At 41.3% G+C, this 22,986-nt stretch overlaps 1 long non-coding RNA gene across 1 annotated transcript; it reads left to right on the top strand.

Annotated features, from left to right (window-relative positions):
• The first annotated feature begins 9,677 nt into the window (after nucleotides 1–9,677).
• On the top strand, nucleotides 9,678–10,066 carry LOC117026586 (uncharacterized). Its single transcript, XR_004423788.1, has 2 exons — nucleotides 9,678–9,778; nucleotides 9,924–10,066. It is a non-coding gene; the product is annotated as an uncharacterized LOC117026586 (long non-coding RNA).
• Nucleotides 10,067–22,986: the final 12,920 nt, after the last annotated feature.

The raw sequence follows: 22,986 nt of genomic DNA, 5'->3' as shown, positions 1-22,986 counted from the left end.
TGCAGAGACCCAGATAACAGGGAAATCAACTAGAAAATATAATAGAAAATAAAATACCGTTCACATTAGCAACCAACTGAACTGTTTAGGAATTAACCTAACAAGGAATGCATGAAACTTTTATGAGGAAGAAAATTACTACTATTTTATAACATACCAATGATCTTAATAAATAAGCAGATATGCATTGCTGGCATGACAACTCTGCAGTAATTAGAACCACAAACTAGATGTACTACAGCAATATGGACAGACCTGTAAAAATTATGTTGAGGCTAAAGTTTATAATACAATACTATTAATTAAAACAACAAACAGACCAACTCTATATGGTACAAGACCAATTGTACATGGTATAGAGTTAATGTCTATTTGGATAAGAAGATTGGGGAGGCAAAATATAGGGTGGAAAAAAAAAACACGACTTCTAGGCTGAGTCTGCCCTAGGAGGCCCGAGACAAGGTAAGTCACAGCCCACCCCACCCCCCACAGGACCCAAAGCCTAGTGAGCATCAGGACCAAGGTCAGCTAGACTCCCTGTCCACACAGTTAGGCACACCAGTCCTCTCTCTTGGTGCAGATAATCTGAAAAAGATTTCCTGTGACTTTGTAATAAGTCATATCTTTTCCCCGGGCAGATATTCCACCTTTGTCATCATAGCTTTTGCTGCGATAGTGTCCTCTGTTTTTGCTGCAGGGCAGGGACAAGTAGATTAATTCTGCATTCACTGCACATGAACCGGCCACCTTTCTGGGCCAGGCATCGCAGCTGGTGCTGAGGGTACCACTGAACAAGACAAGCAGAGTCCTGCCCTCATGGCGTTTGCAGCCTATAAACAGGTGTTCGTTAAAAGCCTCCGTGTGCGCTTCACTCTCCAGGAGAGGGACTGAAACACTCCCACCAGGGATACCAGGGGCCACCCTTGTGAACCATGAGCAGTGCAGGCAGCAAGACCTTTCTGGAGGCAGAAAATGGATCTTGAACAAATTTGAGGCTTCAGAGGCTGTAGCCCCAGCTCAAGCCACCTGAGTCAGAGCACCCAGTGCCTTTCAGGTCTCTGGCCCAACACCTGTCTACCTTCTGCCCGAGTCCATTCCCTCCATTATGGCCACCAAAAGGGCTTGTTCTTCAGTGCATGGTGTCTGGAGCCTCCAAAATATTTACTGGATGAATGGATTAAAACACATCTGCTCCTATGGGGGAAAAAGCACAAGACTTTTAGGTACAATAGAGTAACTGGGACTGGGCTTGCCCAGACAACTGGACAAAAAATACATGAAACAACTGTTTTCAGACATCGGATAACAAGCAGCAGTGGTCTGTGGTTTCTTGAGAGAAGGGAAACAAGGGAGATAATTCCTCCAATTGCCCTAAATTTCTACTTGGAGACACTTTCTGAAATAAAGAAATGGGAACACAAGCTGAGTGTGGTAATATTGTGTGATTGGGGAGACATAGATTGAGGAAGTGTGAGGCAGCTGAGAATTTGTGGTGCAGTAAACGAAAGGAGCAGGAAGAGGAAAAGAGGAGAAAGGAACTTTAAAGCTTTAAATACTGGTATTAGATCCAAAGTACAGTATTGATGGACTAGGCTTCTACCTCAGGAAGCTAGAAAAAGGACAAACTTTAATAAAAATTATAAGTAGAAAGAAAGAAAGAATCAAGAGTAGAAATCAATCACATGAAAAATAAGCAAGCAATAGATAAAACTAATAAAGCCAAACCTGGTTTGCTGAAAATATCAACAACGTGGATAAACTTCTAGCTAGACTAATCAAGAAGAGAGAGAGAGAGACAGAGACAGAGACAGAACAGAACCAAAATAATGAATAAAAGTGGGGCATTACTGCACATTATACAGATATTAAGTGGGTGATAAGGAAATGTTAAAATGAATTTTGTCAATAAATTTGACAATTTAGACAAAATGATAACTTCTGTGAAGATATAAAATTCCAGAACTGACATAAAAGGGGAAATCTGCCATGCTTCATTTCTATTTAAAAGTTGAATTTTTGATTGAAAAATATTCTCCAATATATAACCTCCCGGCCCTGATGGCTCTTCTGGTTACTCTGTCAAACATATAGTGAAGAAAATACCAATCTTAACACAAATTCTTTCAGAAAACAAGTGGAGGGAACATTTCCCAACTCATTTTATGAGGTCAGCATTACATTGATGCTAAAATCTGACAAATTATTACAAAAAGGAAAACTAAAAATAAATAACCTTCATGAACACAGATGCAAAAATTCTTAAGTATTTAGAAAATAATACTTAAGAATATAAATACTTAAGTATATAAATAGAGTAATACATCATGACGAAATGAGGTTTGTCAAAGAGATGCATAATTGGTTTAATGTTTGGCAATATCAGTTAACCATTAGTAACGAATAAAAGAAAAAAGCCATATTATCCTCTCTACATTTTGCAGATGGGGAAGGATGGAAAAAGGGGAGAGCTGCTGGGTTCTTCCGGGGAGACCCTTGCATCTTCCCCCTGACACGGCAACTTATCAGAACTCACAGTTCCAAGTAAGGGGGTCTTGATAAACACTCAAATTTAAAACACAAAACAAAATCTTTTTATTGTGAAATATCACACATATACAGAAAAGTGCTGTCCTCCAAACTGTATAGTTCACACTGATTTATCACACTGTACATATTTTTTTCCATCACACAAGCCGAGATAGAACACTGACTGCACTCCAGAAGACTCTCTCATGCTCCTTCCCAAACACTGCCTTCTCCTTTGTCCTCAGAGGTACTCAGTATTCTAACACCAAAATTATCCTTTAACTGTTGTTTCACTTTCTATAAATGGAATCAACAGTATGTGTGCTGTTGTGTTTGACTTCTTTTGCTCAAGATTATGTTTGTGAAATTCATCTGTGTCAACAAAATAAAGAGGCAACCAACCGAATGGGAGAAGAGTTTTTGCAAACAGTGCCTCCGATGAGAGGCTAATATCCAAAATATATAAGGAACTCATACAACTCAACAACAACAACAAAAACAAACAATCCAATTAAAAAATGAGCAGAGGACCTGAATAGACATTTCTCCAAAGAGGACATGCAAATGGCCAATAGACATGAAAAAAAGCTCAACATCACCAATCATCAGAGAAATGCAAATAAAAACCACAATGAGATATCACCTCACACCAGTTAGAATGGCTATCATCAACAAGACATAATAACAAGTGTTGGAGAGGCTATGGAGAAAAAGGAACCCTCATACACTGTTGGTGGGAATTCAGATTGGTGCAGCTGCTATGGAAGGCAGCGTGGAGGTTCCTCAGACACCTAAAAATCAAATTACCATATGACCCAGCAATTCCTCTCTTTGGTATCTACCAAAAAAATTTGCAAACATTTATCCATAAAGATATATGTGCTTTGATGTTCACTGCAGCTTTGTTTACAGTAGCCAAGAATGGAAACAACCAAAGTGTCCTTCGATAGATGATTGGATAAAGAAGTTGTATATATACACAATGGAATACTATTTTGCCATAAGAAAGTATGAAATAGTGCCATCTGTGACAACATGGATGAATCTTGAGATTATAATGCTAAGTGAAACAAGTCAGACAGAAAAAGTCGAGAATCATATGATTTCACTGATATGTGGTATATAAAACTGACAATAACAAAAGAACAAGAAGAACAAATGAAGAAATGAAACTCATAGACACAGACAATAGTTTAGTGGGGGGGTGGGAGATGAGGCTAAAGGGGATCAAATATATGGTGGTGGAAGGAGAACTGACTCAGTGGTGAACACACAATGTGAGATATAGATGATGTATTACGGAATTGTACACCTGAAATGAAATCTATGTAACTTTACTAACAATTGTCAACCCAATAAACTGTAATAATAAAAAAAGAAAAGAAATTCATTTATGCTGTTGCATAGAGCTGTGGTTTCATTACTTTTCATTACTGTGTAGTATTCCCTTTTCTGACCAAACCACAATTGATTTATGCATTTTACTACTGATGGACACTGGGTTGTTTCAGGAAGGACTATTAAAAATCACGCTGCATGAACATTTTTGTAGATGTCTCAGTGCACATGTGCAAACCCTTGGCTGGATATATACTTAGGAGTGGAATTTCTGGCTTATAGGGGATGCGTATGGTTCACTTTTAGTAGATGATACCCAGCTGCTTTCCAAAGGGGTGGAGCTGATGGACTCTACCACTAGGGTTCTTGTTGCTGCACATTTTAGCCACTACGGCACATTGTCAGTCTGTTTAATTATAGCCATCTGGTGGGTATGTGGTGGCAACTCATTATGGTTTTAACATGCGTTTTCCTATTGACTAGTGAGGTTGACCAACTCTTATTTTGTATGTTTATTGGTCATTTGGATAGCCTGTTTTTTTGAAGTGTCTGCTCCAAATCTTTTCCTATTTTTGAATTCCTATTTTTGGATTGCTGTTTCCTTTATCAGCTTGTTGGAGTTTATATATTATTGACATAGGTCCTTTTAGAGTTATATGTGCTGCAAATTTATTTTTCCTCTATGGCTTGACCTTTTAGTCTCTTAATAGTGTCTTTTGATAACTTAAAGGACACTAAATAGTGTCTTTTTAAAATTTGATTGTGGTAGAATATGTCAGTCTTTCCTTGTTTGGTTAGTGCATTCTAAATGCTTCTTAACATGTTTTTTCCTAATTTAATGTTGTGAAGACATTTTCTTATATTACCTTCTAGATCAGTGTTGTTTAATAAAAAGTATGAAGCAAGCTACATATGTAATTTAAAAATTTCTAGTATCTAATTATAAGAGCAAAAAGAAACAGATAAAATTAATATTTAAAATGTGTTCTTTAACCCAATATACCCAAATTATTATTTCAGCATTTCAATATAAAAATTATTGCGATATTTTATTGTTTTTTTCATACTAATTGCAAATTTTACTCTTAATAGCACATATCAAATGATCAATAGCCATGCATGACCAGAACAATTCTATGTTCTACCTGAAATTGATTTTTGAGTGTAGTGTGAGATAGGAATCTAGCTGAAGTTTTGTTCACAAGATCATCCAAATGAACCAGAAGAAATTTATTGTAAAGACTGTCCTATCCCCACTGTTTTACTATGCTACTCTAGTTTTAAAGCAACTGTGAGTCTGTTTCTGGACTCTCTTCCATGCCATTTGTCTATGCTTGCACAGTACTACACTATCTTAATTACTATAATTTTTATAATAAGTTCTGATATTTAGTAGGAAAATTGTTCCTACCAATTCTTAAGAGAGTCTTGGCTATTGTTGGCCCTTTCCATTTATTTATATATTATAATCAGCATGTTCAGTTTCCTAAAAATATATGTTAGAATTGTTATTTGCATTGCATTGGTGTATATATCAGTGAGGAGAGCACTTTCAGATGTCATCTGTTCTTCTGATGCTACCATCTGAGTTGGAACTAGACATGTCCTTGCCTTCTAGACTCTGCTACCTGCCACATTCTGGGGCACAGGCAGAAAATGGAGAGAGAGGCTCAATCTTCAGAGCTGTGATGAGAACACAATGGAGGGCCCCCTCCCTCTTCTTATAGGAGGCATTTCTCAAGGGCAGAATGTCCCTGGCAAGGTTCTAGAATCCCAGGATGCAGAAACATAGTCTTGGAGGAACCAGACCATAAAACCTGAGTCCTCATTTATCTATAGTAGGTCTAGCTCTGTGTGGGAGTTCTTAGGGGCCACCCATTCTTGTACTCACTTTAACTCAGGGTAGGTCAGTTTGATTTACCCTCCTAGAGATCAGATTAGATGCTTTCGACTCTTCACTCTTCTCTACCTTCTCTGTGACCAGTCTTCTTGTCTGCTCTATGCTCACAGAACAATTTTCATAGAGAAACCAGTAACAAATGTAGGGGCCTCTGCAACGTGGCTGATCAGAGAGAAGAGGAAAGGAATAGACTCTCTACAAAAGTACTTGTTAAATATGTCTCTGGCATCTGAAGAAGATTGATAAGACGAGGATGCAGGCAAAATACAGATAATAGTAGATGAGCAGGATCTGGTCATGGCTGAAAACACTATCATGGAAAAGGGGGTCCTGTAAGTAACTGAGCTTACCCTCCAAGCTGAATGTTGGTAGGCCCTTATCTCGAATGCCCTATGTCCACAAGGTCAGGCTACTGGCAATCCACAGTCCTGGAAGTTCTGAACGGCAGTAGAACTGTCCCACTAGTAGGGAAACCATCTCTCCAGGATGCTATTTGTGAATTACCAGGTCTGGTTGAGGGTGGCTGGAGTGTTGGTGAGGAACAAGGTCTAAGGGACTAGACAGAGGGGCTAGCAGGAGGAGTAGGGGCAAAGATAGAGGAGTAACAGGAAAGGGGGCTATGATGAGGAGGGCGGCAATGGCATGGTCTGGAAGGAACAGAGGAAGAGCTGATCAGGGAAATCTTTAAGGTAGGGTAGTAGGATTTTTTGGTACTAGTCAGAGGAGGGAAACTGGTAGGACAGAAAGCTGGAAGAGATGGGTGGTGCTGGGGAGCAGGCTGAGGGACAGAAGAGTGAGGAACCAGGGCAGGGAGGTGGATTGAATAACGGGAGCCTGAAGGAACAGAAAGGGGAGGTAGAGGCTTGGGTTGAGATGGAGAAATTCGAGGTAGCTTTCTTTTCATTTTTCCAAATGGCCTATGACTAGATATTCATCTTGTAAACCGAGTAACTGGGCATAGTTTCCAATGTATCCGGCAGTTATCCCACACACTATCTCTTGTATCTTCCCGTGACATAATGCCCATTATGAAACAGACAGACATACCCCTCCCTTTTGGGCATGTCAGAGAAATGGTCCTAGTTTTCCAAGTGATCGTGGGAAATAGCAAAGAGCAGAAATGCGGCTGTAATATCAGTCCCTATTCCTTTTAATAACATCTGTTTTTTGCCCCTCAGTAGGAAAAGATTGATCAAAGGGCTAGGATAGGGTTAGGGGTTTGGGACCTAGGAGAACCCAAGGTGGGAGAAGTCAGTGCCCCCATGGATTTAACTTACTACATTTTTCAAAGGCCTTTCACATCATTTATATCACTCCATGACTAAGAGGCCATCAGAGTAGGGATATGATATCTATTTTACCAATGAGAACACTGAAGGCCAGAGAGGGAACTATACGGGAAGGCAGTAGGTAACACAAAATAGATGTGACTAGAACGTGGACAAAAAGTTGGGGATTTGAGGGCATGTAGGAGGGTGCATAAAATGACACAGAGCACTGACGTTCAGCATGATTCTTCCCATGTTTCTGGACAGGATTATGTAGGGGTGCTTCAGAGCAGGATTTTACAGATAGCTTTCTTCTTAATTGCTGTAGTTTCCTGATCTGTTGTCTGATCCTTAACTGAAACCAAAAACATAGGGCCAAAGCTGGTAGAATGGCTGCCCACTATTGAGTACCTAGTGGCCAGTTTTGGACTTTCTTGCTTACCACCTGTGATACCTAACTCTGTGTCAGATGATTTAGGAAGCTACTGCACCCTCCATCTTTCCTTTGCATAATGTAGCAAATCTCTTTGCTTATCATTCCTCATTTCTTTGACCATCACACAAATCATTAGCCCCTTTGGTCCCCTGTCCTCTCCTATACTTTCAACATAATAATAATCTGATATTTTTCCCTTGAGCCAATAACATTTTCCTCCCATAATTCACAAAACTTTCAGTTGTACTCTCTGGAAATCCAAGTGTATGACTATAAAAGTTTCCTATTTCCTTAGACTGTTTCTTTATTGACTGTTCTTGTGTCTCGTCTTAAACTGTAGCCTAGCTTTCTTGAGGACATTGCTTCCCTTGCATATCGCTCAACTAGAGACTTCTCCTTCTCTCAAGCTCTAAAGTACTCCAGGGTAGGGATGTGTTGTATTCTCTTTGTTCCTTCTGACTCCTTTCAAACCATTATTCCTCTCTTCCTACTAGACAGTCTCTTGCTCCTTAGAAGCTTGTGTTTCCCACCACCGTTTTCCTGGCATTGTCCCCTTCATATCTCCTGAATACTCTCTTTTTCTATGAAAACTTTGTTCTGGTCTCAAAGTCTTAGTCTGGTGTCCATCATCCTGAGTGATTTCAGTGTCCATGTAGATGACCTTATTCAATGCTCTAGCCTCTCCTTTCCTTGATTTATCACTGAAGTCCATCACCTACATTCTACTTTAGCCACTTATACGCATAGCCACACCTGTTTTCTTCCATTACCCAAGAATTATCCCACTGATGAATCACTTATTCAGACAGTGTATCCTCTGACCACTAATTCCTGTCCTCACAGTGTAATCACTCATGTGCTCCCACTTCCCTGAGACCTCCAACCCACGGACTCTTACTTTCTTCTTGTCTATCAACTCTGATTCCCTGTTTTTATTCCCCTCCTGACCCATTTCAGAATTTATGATTCATAATTTTAGTGACTTTCTTACCAAGGTTCTAAATTCTCTTGCCATAATATTTTTTATTGCACTTTCCTAGGGTGAGGGGATTCACTAACCTGGGTGAATCCAACTATTAGACTTCCCTGTGTTTCCAGCTGACTACTGCTGGAAAAATTTTTCATACCACCTGAAAGATGGATACTAAATTAATGGTCTAATTTCAATTCTATTCTAAACAATACCTACAATACTCAATACCTATGACACTGTTCATGGCAATATTTTTTATTACAGTTAAAAACTGAAAACAATATAAATACTTATAAATAAAGACTTAGGTAAATTATGGTTCAGGCACACTGTGGAATATGAATAGGAAACCTCCAGATGCAAAAAATGGAGGTAAGTACTTGAGATGATGCTATGGCAGTCTGACATGGGATGGGGGTGAGGGGAGCTTACTGAATTTGATAATTGCTAGGGGCTTTGGTTTTGCTGCCTATCTAGATGAAACTAAAAACAAAAACAAAAACAAAAAAAACCACCACCACCAACAACAACAACAAAAAACACCCAAATTATCCCTTGTCACAGAGAAATGACAAGGTCTCTGACTGTGATTTGAGTTAAAATAAAGTTTCTCTTGAAATATTGAATTTCTGTGCCTACTGCTTGTCCTGGTTTTGAGTTTAAAATTTAAACTCCATGATGTAGAAACCCACAGTCAACAATTAAATTGGTTTCAGGTCAATGTTACCTCTGAGGCCTTAGGAAGATGCAAGTTTATCACTTTGTAGGAACACTACCATATGAAGGCCACAAGGAAATCCCCACTGAAGATGAACTCACAATCCAAAATTACAAAACACACGAGCAAAGAATTCACATGAAGGATTGTCAGCTGATACAACAAAGAGAATAGTATACACACTTCACCAAGAATTTCATATAATTAAAGGCATAAAACAAGGCCTTGAAATTAAAAAAAAAAAACAAGATACTAATGAATAGATGGGGAAAAAAGCATTCAAAATGAAAAATGTGTTCATTGAAATAAGGAGATTCTGAGTAACAGTAGTGTCTAAGGGCCTTTGCTTAAAGACAAGAAACTGTGGGTATTTTTGTGCCATAAGATTCATCAGAATTTGCAGTGCCATGGGTAACCTTTAAAACCACTTAACTACTATCCCAATGCCAAATGACGTTATAAAAACTAGCAGTTTAATTTTTTCTTTCCAAACTTCAGTTTGGAAAGAAACAAAGGCTCCAAGTGGAACACTCGTGACAGCTATGATGATGTATCCAGCTTCCAGGCCAACACAGCTCATGGCAAGGGCCTCAAGAGGCCTGGCAAGAAAGGATCAAATGTGAGTCCCAGAGCCAGGTGACGGGCTGATCAGCCTCCTCTTCCACCCCACACCTGCCCACTCGCTTTCTTTCCCTTTGTATCCTGACCCCGGGGCAGAAAGCCGAGCTGCTATGTGACCACATGTGGTATTTCTTTTTCTGTAGAAGAGACCTGGAAAACGGACAAGAGAGAAAATGAAGAGTAGAACACGCGAAGCAACATCTTTGTGTGCATAGAACCAAGAAAAAGGAATGAAGAATTGGGATTTCACATTACAATTGGATCCCTTAGGTTGGTTTCCTTTTGTAAAAATTTCTTCAATAAAATAAAATTATGAAAGAAATATATACCCTAGGGCGAAAGTTCAGTTAGGACTAAACGATTTAGATGATATTTTTACATATTAACAAATCCTGCTATTTATTGATAATAAATAATAATTTAGACTTTGAATCCAAATTGTCTTTCATTTATGATAGATGAAGATTTAACACCCCCCAGTTCCTCTTGCCCATCCTCCCAAAGAGTTATGTCATGATTTTTTAAAAATCAATAATCAGTGTTTATATTATTATGATCATTTAAATACTAATCTCTGGGGAGTTGGATGTGCTATGATATAATTTCCTTTGTGGTACAGTTTTTGGTTTTACTAGAGTTATTTGTTACCCTATATTTTTCTGTGTGCCTAATTTTCCTTCTACATCGTTATTTTCATAATTTTCCTGCTGTAACCTAGACCAGTCATACAACTGTCACCCTGTGTCTTTTCTTGACCTTCTGTGTTGGATCCACTATTTCCTGGATCCTATATTTTTCTGTCCTAGTTTGTGCCTCCTTTTGCTCTATACCATTTTCTAGTATCTCCTAAGAAAAGAAACATGGGAGGTGAACTTCTTACCAATTTGCATTTTTTGAATTGCCTTTAATTTATCTGGTCCAATTTGCATTTTTTGAATTGCCTTTAATTTATCTGGTAGGAATTTTCCCTGAGAATGTTGCAGGCATGTTTTCTTGTCTTGCAGCCTCCTATGTGGCCCATGAGAAGTCAGTACCATTCTAGTTCTCATTCTTCTCTCTGGAAGCTTTTCTTCTCTCTGTGATCTGAAATTCCATGATGTCTTGGCTTGGTGTGCTCCCGTGTTCATTCTTTGATTAGGGTATTTGGAAGCATTTGAGCACTTCAGTTCTAGTAAATTTTATATTTGGTAACTTCCCCCCATATTTTCTTTGTTCTAATTCTGGAATTTCTGTTAGTCAAATGTTAAACCCCTTCTGATGATTTTCTAAGTCTGTGTTTGTATTTAAGTTGTGCTTTGGGGGAAAGACTTCTTTGTTTTTTCAAATCACTTTATTGAATATTTATTTTAGCTTTCATTGTTTACGTTTATATCCAAGAATTCTTTCTTCTCTAATTGCTCCTTTTACAGATCATTTTGCTCATATTTTATAGATGCTGTCCCCAATCATGTCTTTCAGAATATGAATTATAGTTTTGATTTTTTAAAAAGGTTTTTTTTTTTTCATTCTGTTTCTTCTGGTTTTCCCAAGTCCCTCTGTGTGCACTTTGGTCTCCTTTTTTCATATAGATTTTCTAGTACAAAGAGAATGAATTTAGCTTTTATAAACTAATTTCAATTAACAAAATTCTGAGCAAAGAGGTCATGTTTTCAAAAGACCAAATCATTTCCCCTTGACTTTTTTTGACAATCTGTGCAATATTAGTGAATGGGGTAAAGTATAGGAATTCAAATAAGGAGCCTCAAGATCAGTTAGAAACTTTGAATTATACTATATGAGTTGGAAGATACTGGGAGTTTTCAGACAGCAGACACAGGTTAACAGCAGGTCACACTGGTAAGGCCAAAAGTAAGTTAATGCCAAGTACTTTGAAAAAATTAAAAACTATCTTCTCTCCTTCCTTCCTTCCTTCTTTCCTTCCTTCCTTCCTTCCTTCCTTCCTTCCTTCCTTCCTTCCTTCCTTCCTTCCTTCCTTCCTTCCTTCCTTTTTTATTTTGGTATAGCAAAGTTTTACAAATGGCGTCACTTTCCTTAATTTCAGAGGTATAGTCCATAGAACTCATTTATTTCACTTCTACCATTTCAGTCTTCAGATGAAGTATAATAGGGTGCGGGCATTGTTATCCCGCATGTCCGTGCATTGAAAGGTAACAGCCTCGCAGTTCCCTGTCCCCAGTACCGGCTGTTCGTGCTTTGCTTTGTTCCAATATGCGTGGGTCTCAGTTATCAAGTGCCGTTAAGTAAGAGCAGTTTTTCAACAACACTGTTCACCTTCCAGTTTCCAAGTATTGTTAACTATGAGTACTTGCATAGCTCTTCCATCCCCAAATCTCTACATACGTTGTAGGTACATAATGATCTCAAATCTGTTGGTGATTTGTTCCTGCACATCTGTTACTCAGTTCACACTGCTGGTATGTGTGTAGTGAGACTTCCTGGAGACCAATGTCCATTTTCAGTTCCCTGCTTCCCGCCCCTCTGTCTCAGAGTCCTGGGAGGACTGGAGCATGGGCTCCATGCTCAGAGGTATCCCATTCTGCTTGCGTTTTGTGGCTTCCTCCGCCCTCTTCCATCAGCTTTCCACTTCTAAGTATGCCTTCAGTTTTCTTGGTTGCTAATGGTTTTCTCCCATTCTCTCTGTTTTGGGTCCATACCTTTTGTATCCCCTTATTATCTCTTACTGAGGTCTGGGAAGGCAAAGGAGAGATTGTTCGCAGTTTGCCCTCTTACTGGAATTCTTCCACTAGTTTATGTGATTGAAGATTTGAACCAGTGGTTTTGGACAGGACGGAGAAATGCGAGACTCAGGATAGGAGAAGTTTAGGCTTTAAAGTATCTTTACTGAGCAGCTCTCACTTCGGGCATTAAAGACAGGTTGACATCACTGCTGGAAACTACTTGTGGCGATCATCTTCTCCCAAGCTCCACATTTTAGCCTTGTACAGAGTGATGTCTTGATGGACCCTGTAGTGGTTCAGTCTGTGGTCATCGTGTGCTGGGTTGACGTAGAGAGGAGAGTGTAAGCATCAGAAAGAAGCCTGTGGGGAAGCGGGGGGGGGGGGGGGGGGGGCCCTGGGTTTGCAGTCAGATGGACCTGGGCTTGAATCAGGCCCAATCTGCTGATGTGTGACCCCTGGTGCTTTTCCTTGCTAAACCTGTTTGTGAAATGAAGATGACAACATTGACATCAAACGAGTCGTAGGACTGAATGACAATAACCTATGCAAAGTTTCTGCCCTCCCCTTTCCTCTGCCTAAGTTGGAGGCCTATGGACTCTTTCCCCACTGGAATGTAAGGTCCAGGAGGGCAGGTGCTGTGTCTGTTTATGTCACTGCTTAGCTCCAGCACCTAGAGCAGTGTCCAGCACACACTAGGTACTCAAGTACATATTTGTTGAATGAATGAATGAATGAATGAATGAATGAATGAATGTGTTGAAGTAGTTACACAGATAACTGAGTAAGAATGAGCACTCTGACGCATAAATCTTATAGGAGCTCCACTGTGCAAAAATCTTAAAGGACATACATTCAGCACATTTTACTAGACCCGTGACTGAGTTGTGTTCGTAATGGTTGGTTTCCCCAGTGTCTCAGCACAGGGGTTGGGAGTTCTCTGCCTGTCCAGGGTGAGGTACTGCCAGAGGCAGGGATCCTAAATTAAATTGGAGCTGATCAATCCTCTTCAGCCCCCAACCACATCATTCTGAAACTCCATTGTAATTATCTTTTAAGTTTGCAAAACATCTGATCTATTGGTTTTGGGCTATACTTTCTTGTTATGCCACCAGCGCCATCTGATGGCATGGTACCCAGTTTATAATGATGAGCAGACTTGGTGTATTTGCAGATCCTTTGCAACTCCATAGTGGTGACTGATCTGGGGGCCATGCAGTCAGTTACCTGCCAGGCCTAGGAGGGTCCAAGCAGGGCAGGGCTGGTCAGGGCAGCCATACTTGTCCTTCCTGTCACAGCATGGCAAGCCTGCCAGTCAAAGAGGTAGCAATTCCACCTGCACAATAAGTATCCATGGGACCCAGGCCTTTGCTCTTTAAGAAAATGAAGAAGAATGAGTTAAATTATTGTGCTTTGTAATACTTTTCTAAATAAATTCTAAATTACCCAACTTGGATGATTTTTATCTTCACCTTCCTTCTTTCACAACCCTCTTCTTCCTACCGTCATTCACTGTAAGTTTGTTGCCCCCGGTTTCCCCATGCACACTTTTCCCTATGAGCATTTGTCTCTTCACCAGCAGTTAAACCCAGCCAATCCTTCTTGGACTCAGTTATCTTTGTGTAAATGGCGGGGCTTCCGCTGGAATCCTCACCGTCTCCTGCAGTCTCCTCCATGGCGATGTCCCAACAGGAGCTGTTGCAAATAAGCAGCGATTAGCTCTTCTCCTCACTGGGAAAACCTGGCTTACTGAGCCACCTATTCCCATCGACACGCAGTACCCCTGTCAGGGCCACATGCCCGACTAGAGTTGTGTAAGTGGGCGAGAAGGTCAGGTCTCCATAGGAGACACAAGGGAAGGACAGAGCACCCGGCCTCGGAGGCTTACTTAGGCCTCACAACGTGAGTCTGCTTCCTCCTCTCATCTTTCAACACATATTTGTTGAGCCAAATTTTGTGCCCGGCACTGTCCTGGGCCCTGAAGGTAGAGCAGATAAGACAGACACAGTCCCTGTTCTCCTGGAGCTCCTGGTCTATGTGGAGGGACAGGGGACACAGCACATCAAACCCGATGGTGGAGACTGACGCGAGCTGTGAAGAAGGGAGCAGGCAAAGGGGCATTCAGAGGCTGCTGGCTGCTTCAGACAAGGTGGTGAGAGGCCGCCTCTCTGGATGCCAAGCAGGAGCCAGCCCTGAGAAAGAGGCAGAGAAGCACACCACGGGCGGCGAGAACAAAGGCCCTGAGGCCTGAACGAGTGTGGCCAAGAGAGGAGGAGGAGGGCTGTAAAGTGAGGTCAAATCCTTCTGTATAGACAGAAGTCTGGCTGCCAACACCAGGTGTATTTGTAACTCCACAGCTTAAGGACTGAAAACATTGTCAGTTTCTCCACTATCAGTTCTCAATTTGTGAGAAGCCATTTGACAGTGGGCTTTGTAATTGGACGTTCCTGGACCTTCCACTACCAGCTTGTCAGGTGGCTTAACTTTTCTGGGCCTCACTTGCTTGTATTTTCCTGTAAAATGGGAGGAAAATATCCACCTCAGGAAGATGCCTGGCAATGGAATAAGAGAGTGAAAAGGGGCCTGACATCCAGCCGAGCTCATCCTTAACAAAAGGGAGCTAGTAACAAATTACTGCCTGGCTTTCAAGACTTCATCATCTGTCATTTTCCTTATTTCTACAAGTCCCCAGCTCCTATCCTTTAGCTAGGCTGGTGTCTTCACTGCAGATAAGGACCTTACTTTCTTTGGTTGTGCTCTCTCCATTAGCCTATTCACGTGTCTGTCTGCACTGTGCCAAACGATCCTGTGCGCTCTCGCCACGCCACACCCCTTCCCCATCCTCTGATGTGTCCCACATCCTTCCTCTACTCTAAGAAGGTAGAGGGGAAGCAGAGAAGCTTGCCAGGAAGGATTACACTTTCCATCAAATCTCTCTTTCTTCATTCTCGAACGTGATCCCCACCCCCTGTATATTTCAGACAAGCCAAACTAGTGACAGTTCTAGGGCCATGGTCTCTCTCATTCCTGTGCCTTTCCATGGACCTTGGAAACACACTTAAAAAACAAAACAAAAACTTTTTATTGTGCAACATCACACATACGCAGAAACATGCTACCTTCCAAACTGTGTAGCTCACACTGATTTACCACACTGTACACATTCTTAACTGTCACACAAGCCGAGATAGAACACTGACCGCACTCCAGAAGCCTCTCTCGTGCCCCTTCCCAAACACTGCCTTCTCCTTTAACTGTTTTTTCACTTTCTATAAGTGGAATCAACAGTATGCATGCTTTTGTGTTTGACTTCGTTTGCTCAACATTATTTTTGTGAAATTCATCTGTGCTGTTGCATAGAGCTGTGGTTTCATTACTTTTCATTACTGTGTAGTGTTCCCTTTTCTGACCAAACCACAATTGATTTATGCATTTTACTACTGATGGACACGGGGTTGTTTCAGGAAGGACTATTAAAAATCACGCTGCATGAACATTTTTGTAGATGTCTCAGTGCACATGTGCAAACCCTTGGCTGGATATTACTTAGGAGTGGAATTCCTGGCTTATAGGGAATGCGTATGGTTCACTTTTAGTAGATGAAACCCAGCTGCTTTCCAAAGGGGTGGAGCTGATGGACTCTACCACTAGGGTTCTTGTTGCTGCACATTTTAGCCACTACGGCACATTGTCAGTCTGTTTAATTATAGCCATCTGGTGGGTATGTGGTGGCAACTCATTATAGTTTTAATATGCATTTTCCTATTGACTAGTGAAGTTGACCAGCTGTTATTTTGCATGTTTATTGGTCATTTGGATAGCCTCTTTTGTGATACCTTCTCCAAACCATTTTCTATTTTTGGATTGTTTGTATTTTCTTGACCAGTTGTTGAAGTTCTTTATATATTGTTATTGGCCCTTTTAGAGTTGTATGTGCTGCAAATTTATTTTCCTGCTATGGCTTGTCTTTTTAGTCTCTTAATGGTGTCTTTTGATAACTTAAAGGGCACTTAAGAGTGCCTTTATAAAATTTAATTGTGATCAAATGTATCAGTCTTTCCCATTATGGTTAGTGCATTCTAAATACCTATTAAGACATTTTTTCCTAACTTGATGTGTGAAGATATTTTCTCATATTACCTCCTAAATCAGTGCTGTTTAAGAAAAAAATATGAAGAAAGCTACATACATATGTAATTTAAAATTTTCTGGTATCAACGTAAAAGAGCAAAAAGAAACAGATAAAATTAATATTTAAAATGTTTTCTTTAACCCAATATGTCCAAATTATTATTTCAGCATTTCAATATAAAAATTATTGGGATTTTAAAAATAATGTTTAAAATCCAGTGTTAATTTTACACTTAACAGCACAATAGCCATGCATGACGAAAGCCATTCAGAAGATTTCTTGTTTTTTTCCTTTCACATTTAGCTCTGTTTCACCTGAAATTTATTTTTAGAGTAGTGTGATCTAGAACTCTAGGTGAATATTTTTTTCGTATGAATATCCAATTGACACAGAACTGATTTGTCAAAAAGATAGTCCTATCCCCACTGCTTTAGTATGCTACTTTTGTCTTAAAGCAAATTTCCACATATGTGTGAGTCTGTTTCTGGACTCTACTTTATGCCATTTGTCTATTTGTCTATGCTTACACTATTACTACATTATGTTAGTTACTGTAATTTTTGTGAGAATTCCTGATATTTAGTAGGGAAATTGTTTCCACCAGTTCTTAAGAGAGTCTCAGCTATTCTGGAACTTTCCCTTTCCATATAAATTATAATCAGCTTGTCAAGTTACCCTAAACTCTATGTTAGAATTGTTACTGGATTGCACTGAATCTATATATCAGTTTGAGGAGAGAGAGCACTATTACATATATATGCTAATATCATCTGTTCTTCTTATGTTACCGTCTGGGTTAAAACTGGACATGTCCTTGCCTTTTAGACTCTGCTACCTGCCACATTCTGGGGTACAGGCAGCAGATTGAGAGAGCGGCTCAACCTTCAGAGCTGTGATGAGAACACAATGGAGGGCCCCCTCCCTCTTCCTGTGGGAGGCATTTCTCAAGGACAGAAAGTTCTAAAATGGCAAGGTTCTAGAATCCTAGGATGCAGGAAAAAATGGAGTTTTAGAGGAACCAGACTTAAAAAAACCTTGAGTCTTTATTAATAGTGCCCTGTGTGTAAATTCTCAGGGACCACCCATTCTTCTACTTACTTTAACTCAAGATAGATTAATTGGATTTACCCGCTAGAGATCAGATTAGATGCTTTCCATCCTTTGCTCTTCTCCACTTTCTCTGTCACCAGTCTTGCTGTTTGCTCTGTGGTCACAAACCATGTGCCATGAAAAAGCCAATTACAAATGTAGAGGCTTATGCAGGCTGACTGATCAGGCAGGAGAGGAGAGGAACAGACTATAAAAGAACTTAAAGTTGTGTCTCGCATCTGAAGAGGATTGATAAGATGAGGATGCAGGCAAAATACAGATAATAGTAAGAGGACCAGGATCTGGTCATGGCTGAAAACACTATCATGGAAAAGGGGGTCCTGTAAGTAACTGAGCTTACCCTCCAAGCAGAATGTTGGTAGGCCTTCATCTCGAATGCCCTATGTCCACCAGGTCAGGCTACTGGCAATCCACAGTCCTGGAAGTTCTGAACCACAGCAGAACTGTCCCACTAGTAGGGAAACCTGTCCAGGATGATATTTGTGAATCACCAGATCTGGTTGAGGGTGGCTGGAGTATTGGTGAGGAACAGGGTCCAAGTGACTAGAAAGAGGGGCTAGGAGGAGGAGTAGGGGCAAGAGGAGTAGGGGCAAGGAGTAGGGGCAAGGAGTAGGGGCAACAGGAAAGGGGACCACGATGAAGAGGGCGGCAATGGGATGGTCTGGAAGGAACAGAGGAAGAGCTGGGTAAGGAAATCCTTAAGGTAGGGTAGAAAGAGTTGTCACTACTAGTCAGAGTGGGGAAACCGGTATGACAGAAAGCTGAAAGAGGTGAGTGGTGCTGGGGAGCAGGCTGAGGGACAGAAGCGTGAGGAACCAGGGCAGGGAGGTGGCTTAGAAAATGAGATCGTGAAGGAATAGGACGAGTTGGAGGCTGAAGTCGCAATGGGGAAATTCGAGGTAGCTTTCTTGTCATTTTTCCAAAATGTTACTACTCATCTAATGAAAACAAGTAACTGGACTGTTTCCAGCAGTCATCTCACTATGCTACCCATAATCATGGGATTATGTCATCATCCCGTGACATAATGCCCATTGTGAAATATACAGACCCCTCCCTTTGGGGCAAGTCAGTAGTCCCCACCAACCAGGGAAACGGTCCCAGATTCTAGCTGAAGAGTGATCATGGGAAATAACAAAGAGCAGAAATGGGGCTGTCATATCAGTCCCTATTTCTTTTGATAACATGTAGTTAGTTATGCCCCTCAGTTGGCAAAGATTGATCAAAGGGCTAGGATTGAGTTATGGGGTTGGGATCCAGGAGAACAGATCTGAGGCAGAAGTGGGCCAAGGGGGAGAAGTCAGTGCCCCCATTTACTTAACTTACTACATTTTTCAAAGGCCTTTCACATCGTTTACATCACTCCATTAATATGAGGCCATCAGAGAAGAGATCTGGTGTCCACTTTGCCAATAAGGCTACTGAAGCCAGAGAGGGCAGTATATAGGAAGGCAGTGCATGACAAAGCAGGGGAGACGAGAACTTGGGCCAAAAATCAGAGATTAGGGGGCATACAAGAGCGAGCAGAAAATGTCACAGAGTGCTGACAGGCAACATGACCCCCTCCCATTTTTGGACAGGATCTTGTTAGGCGTACTTTAGAGCAAGTACTCACAGTATGGCTTTTTTTTCTAGGTCCTGTGGTTCCTTGGTTGGTTGCCTGCCCCTGAAGTGCAACCAGAAACATGGGGCCAAAGCTGATAGAATGGCTGCCCACTCCTGTCTAGTGGATAGATTTGAACTTTCTTACTCACTACTTTTGATACCTAACTCTATGTCATATGATTTAGGAGTCGACTGCACACTCCCTCTTTCCTTTGTGTCTTGTCTTTTGTCTGGGAGTAATGTTAAAGTTGCCTAAACAATTTTGGAGACAAGTTCATCATTCCTGACTACATACCTTTGTAACCTAAGAATAAAACTATATTTTATTAGCATAATAACAGCCAATAAAATCTCCAATAAAGTTTCAAAGTCATTCCAGATTGTCTATACCAGCAGATCTAGCTCAAACTGATTCTACATATTAAACTGCTGCAGATTGGTTCGAAAGGATTAGACCATTGCAAATTACTCCATGTAGACGGAGTCAAATAATTTTAAATTGGTCTAAACTTTCCCTTTCTACAATTATTTTCTGACCTTTAAAGTTGAGGCTACTATTGATAGGGTAGAGAGATAGAAACGAAAGATAGATAGATAGAAAGGAGAAGGAGAGATCCAGCCCCGGTTAGAAAGCCCCTTGCTGCAGCTCCTACTTGGGTCAAGACCCCTTGCAGCTGCCCTCATGTAGGGCACCAATGCCTTACTAGCCCAGTAGGATTCCAGGCTTACACATACCCCTAAATCAAAGAGATGTGTTGTTAGAAGCCAGAGAAGGGAGGAGGACATCCCGCTTATCAGACTATACGTCCTGCTTATCAGGACCGTTTTAGTGAGCTTCTCAAACAAATTCTAAAAAGAAAAAATGGACAGAAACTGTCATGAGAACTAAAAGGGAGGACTGGGCACCTCAGCAGGAGGAAGAGATAAAGTGAAGGGAGAGGGAGAGGCAATTCTACCCATAGAATTAAAAGCCTTCATACAATGTAAGGAGAGGCCTTTTCCCCTTTTGGGATTGGTCTCCTCCACAGCTGGCAGTGTATCTGCCTTTGCTAATAAACTTCTTACTACCCTATACCTGCACAAAACGCTGTCTCTCAGCTGAATTCTTTCCCTCAAGGAGACAAAGAGACAAGGAATATTATCACAACCCAGTAACTCTATCTCTTTTCCAGCTAGAGGCAGGCTCAGAGAAGCAGTATAGCATAGAAAGGAAAATAGTGAAGGATTTGGAATCAGCCTAGCACTATCACTATGAATACCTCCTTAACCTCTCTAAACCTCATCCCTAAAATGGGTAAAATAATAGTACTTATTTACTTATTTGACAGAATTATTATGAAGACTAAGATACTGAATGTAAACTATTTAGCCCAATGCCAACTCAATATATAATGCACTCAATAAATATTTGCTCTTATTACCCATTTCATTAGTCAGGATAGGATAGGCTATATTGTGGTAAAATATAACCCCTGAATGTCACAACAAATCTTTGTTTCTGGCTTATCCCAGGCCAAGAGGAGCCAGAGCACTTTCCTTGGCAGCTGCCCTACAATGGTGACTTGGGGATCTGGGCTGCTTCCCTCTTGCAAGCCTGCCTTCTCAGAGGTTTTCAGTGACCAATCACACAAATGGAATAATGCATGAAAAATTCATAAAACTCTGTCCGATTGTCCCAAACTAACCACAAGAAGCCTGGATAATGCCCAGGAAGAGGAATCTATGGGATGAATACGTAGCATTGTCACCTCCCTACTTCTATCCTGAGGGCGCTATTAGGGTTACTCCTTGGGCAAGGGTTATGGTCCAGTCAATAGGATGCTGCCTCCTATTCAATTCTAGGCAATTGTTTTAATGTGGAAATGTGAGCCCATTGTTGCCCACTCACCTGGTTTTTCAAGAGAAGCCAGAGAGAGAGAGAGAGAGAGAGAGAGAGAGAGAGAGAGAGAGAGAGAAAGAGAGAGAGAGAGAGATCTGCCCAAATTATATTGAATCCATTGGTTGAAAACCAGGTACCACCTCTGCTCCAGTCCCACTTCTTAGATAAACAAAGAAGATAAAGCCCAAAGGGAAAAAGGAATTGGCAAAAAACACAGCCAACCCAGACTGGGCTCTTTGCCCTGAAACATAGTTACAGCAAGTCTACCAGTCTACCATTTTTCTGACTCTTGTTCCCAGGCTTTGTGGTCTTACTAGGAGAAGAGGCTTCCTTGTGATGAGCTGTGGGTGAAAAGCCTGGCCCAATAGAGCTGTGGATGCAGACACAACCAGCAATGAGCCCCAGGGACATTTTTCAGGGTCAGGCCCCCACCTTGGGTCTCCCTCACCTTGCAGTATGTTTATTGCTGACTTGCATATCCTTTTTTATGAAGTGCCTATCCTGGATTGCTTATGTTACTGATTTGTAGGAGTTCTGCAGATATTCTGGATAAGTGAATGCTCTCTGAAGACTTTGTATAAGTTAGAAATGTCTTAAGGGCTTGATGTTGAGGTTCTCTAACTGCTTTGACCCCAGGGGAAACAAACCCTGGGAAACGGGATGGAGTGGGTGGTGGGAGAGGCACAACACCCAACCTTTAATCTTTCCAAAAGTCACCTTCACTGCTCTCTCTCCCCACAAGGCTGCTGAAAGAATCTGGTGGTCATCAGCAATCCAGTTATGACACAGAGACACCTGAGGTATTCTGAGTCCTTCAGAAAAGTGGCAGATCACAACACTCAGAGGAATTAGGTTGGTTCCATTGATCTTGTCCCTCAAAACCTCAAGAGGGTGTGCCAGTTTGATCCCTTGGGCCCTCTGATGCTCACATTTCCTCAGAGAAGATTCAGGCAAGGTCTTTCTGTCTCCACTTTCTCTATTAAATTCTCTATTACTTTCTCTATTACATTGGACCTAAGGTAACACCTATTGGAGAAGGAGATGGAGCCCCTTTTCCACCCTGCCCACTCGTGTTGCTCCATCTTCCAAAGGCGGCACCAGTCTGGTTGCCTGGGAGACACAGAGCAAGGGAGTTTGGGGATGCTCAGGGAGTCTGGCAGGCTGGTCCAGGTGTGGTACTACATACAGAGGGACTGGGGCACCACATCTCCCACTCCTCCCCCCACCCCACACACACACATACTTATTGGCCTTGGGGTAGGAGCAGGTGAGCTGGTGGTGAGGTTGCTCTGGGAAGGCCCCAGGAAAGCCATCCTGTCAAATAGGACTGTGCAGACAGAGATGACTTCATCTTAAAAGCTGACTCCATTTTAAAACTAAACTACCTGAACCCTTGTTCCACTCCCACTTTCCCCTACGGATGGACTCTGGAATATGCACAGAAGCTTTGGGTTAATTGCAAACTACCATTAATCCTTCCCCTCCTCTGGGCAAGGTGCTCTAAATGTTTAACTCACCCTGGCACCAGAGCCCCGATATCCCCCTGCATTCCTTTAGGATTACATAGGTCCATTTCTTAGGAACGTATAAAATAGGTGGTCTGGGGGGTGAACAGTGCATGAATCCATTGTCTGCTACTGCCCAGAATGGCTTTCTGTAAGTAAGTTCCCTATTAAAACCCTATAAACTGACAAGCTGGACTTGTCTGCATTATTCTTTGGCTTATCTGCTCGTTTGGTATTTGGGGACTGCTTTGCATATATGGCCTCTTCAGGAAACAAGGACCTTCAGAATACAGGAAGCAA

The sequence above is a fragment of the Rhinolophus ferrumequinum genome, chromosome 9, assembly GCF_004115265.2.
Source record: "Rhinolophus ferrumequinum isolate MPI-CBG mRhiFer1 chromosome 9, mRhiFer1_v1.p, whole genome shotgun sequence".
NCBI lineage: Eukaryota > Metazoa > Chordata > Mammalia > Chiroptera > Rhinolophidae > Rhinolophus > Rhinolophus ferrumequinum.
The sequence above is the reverse complement of the archived record's forward strand: the minus strand, read 5'-3'. Positions and strand labels throughout refer to the sequence as shown.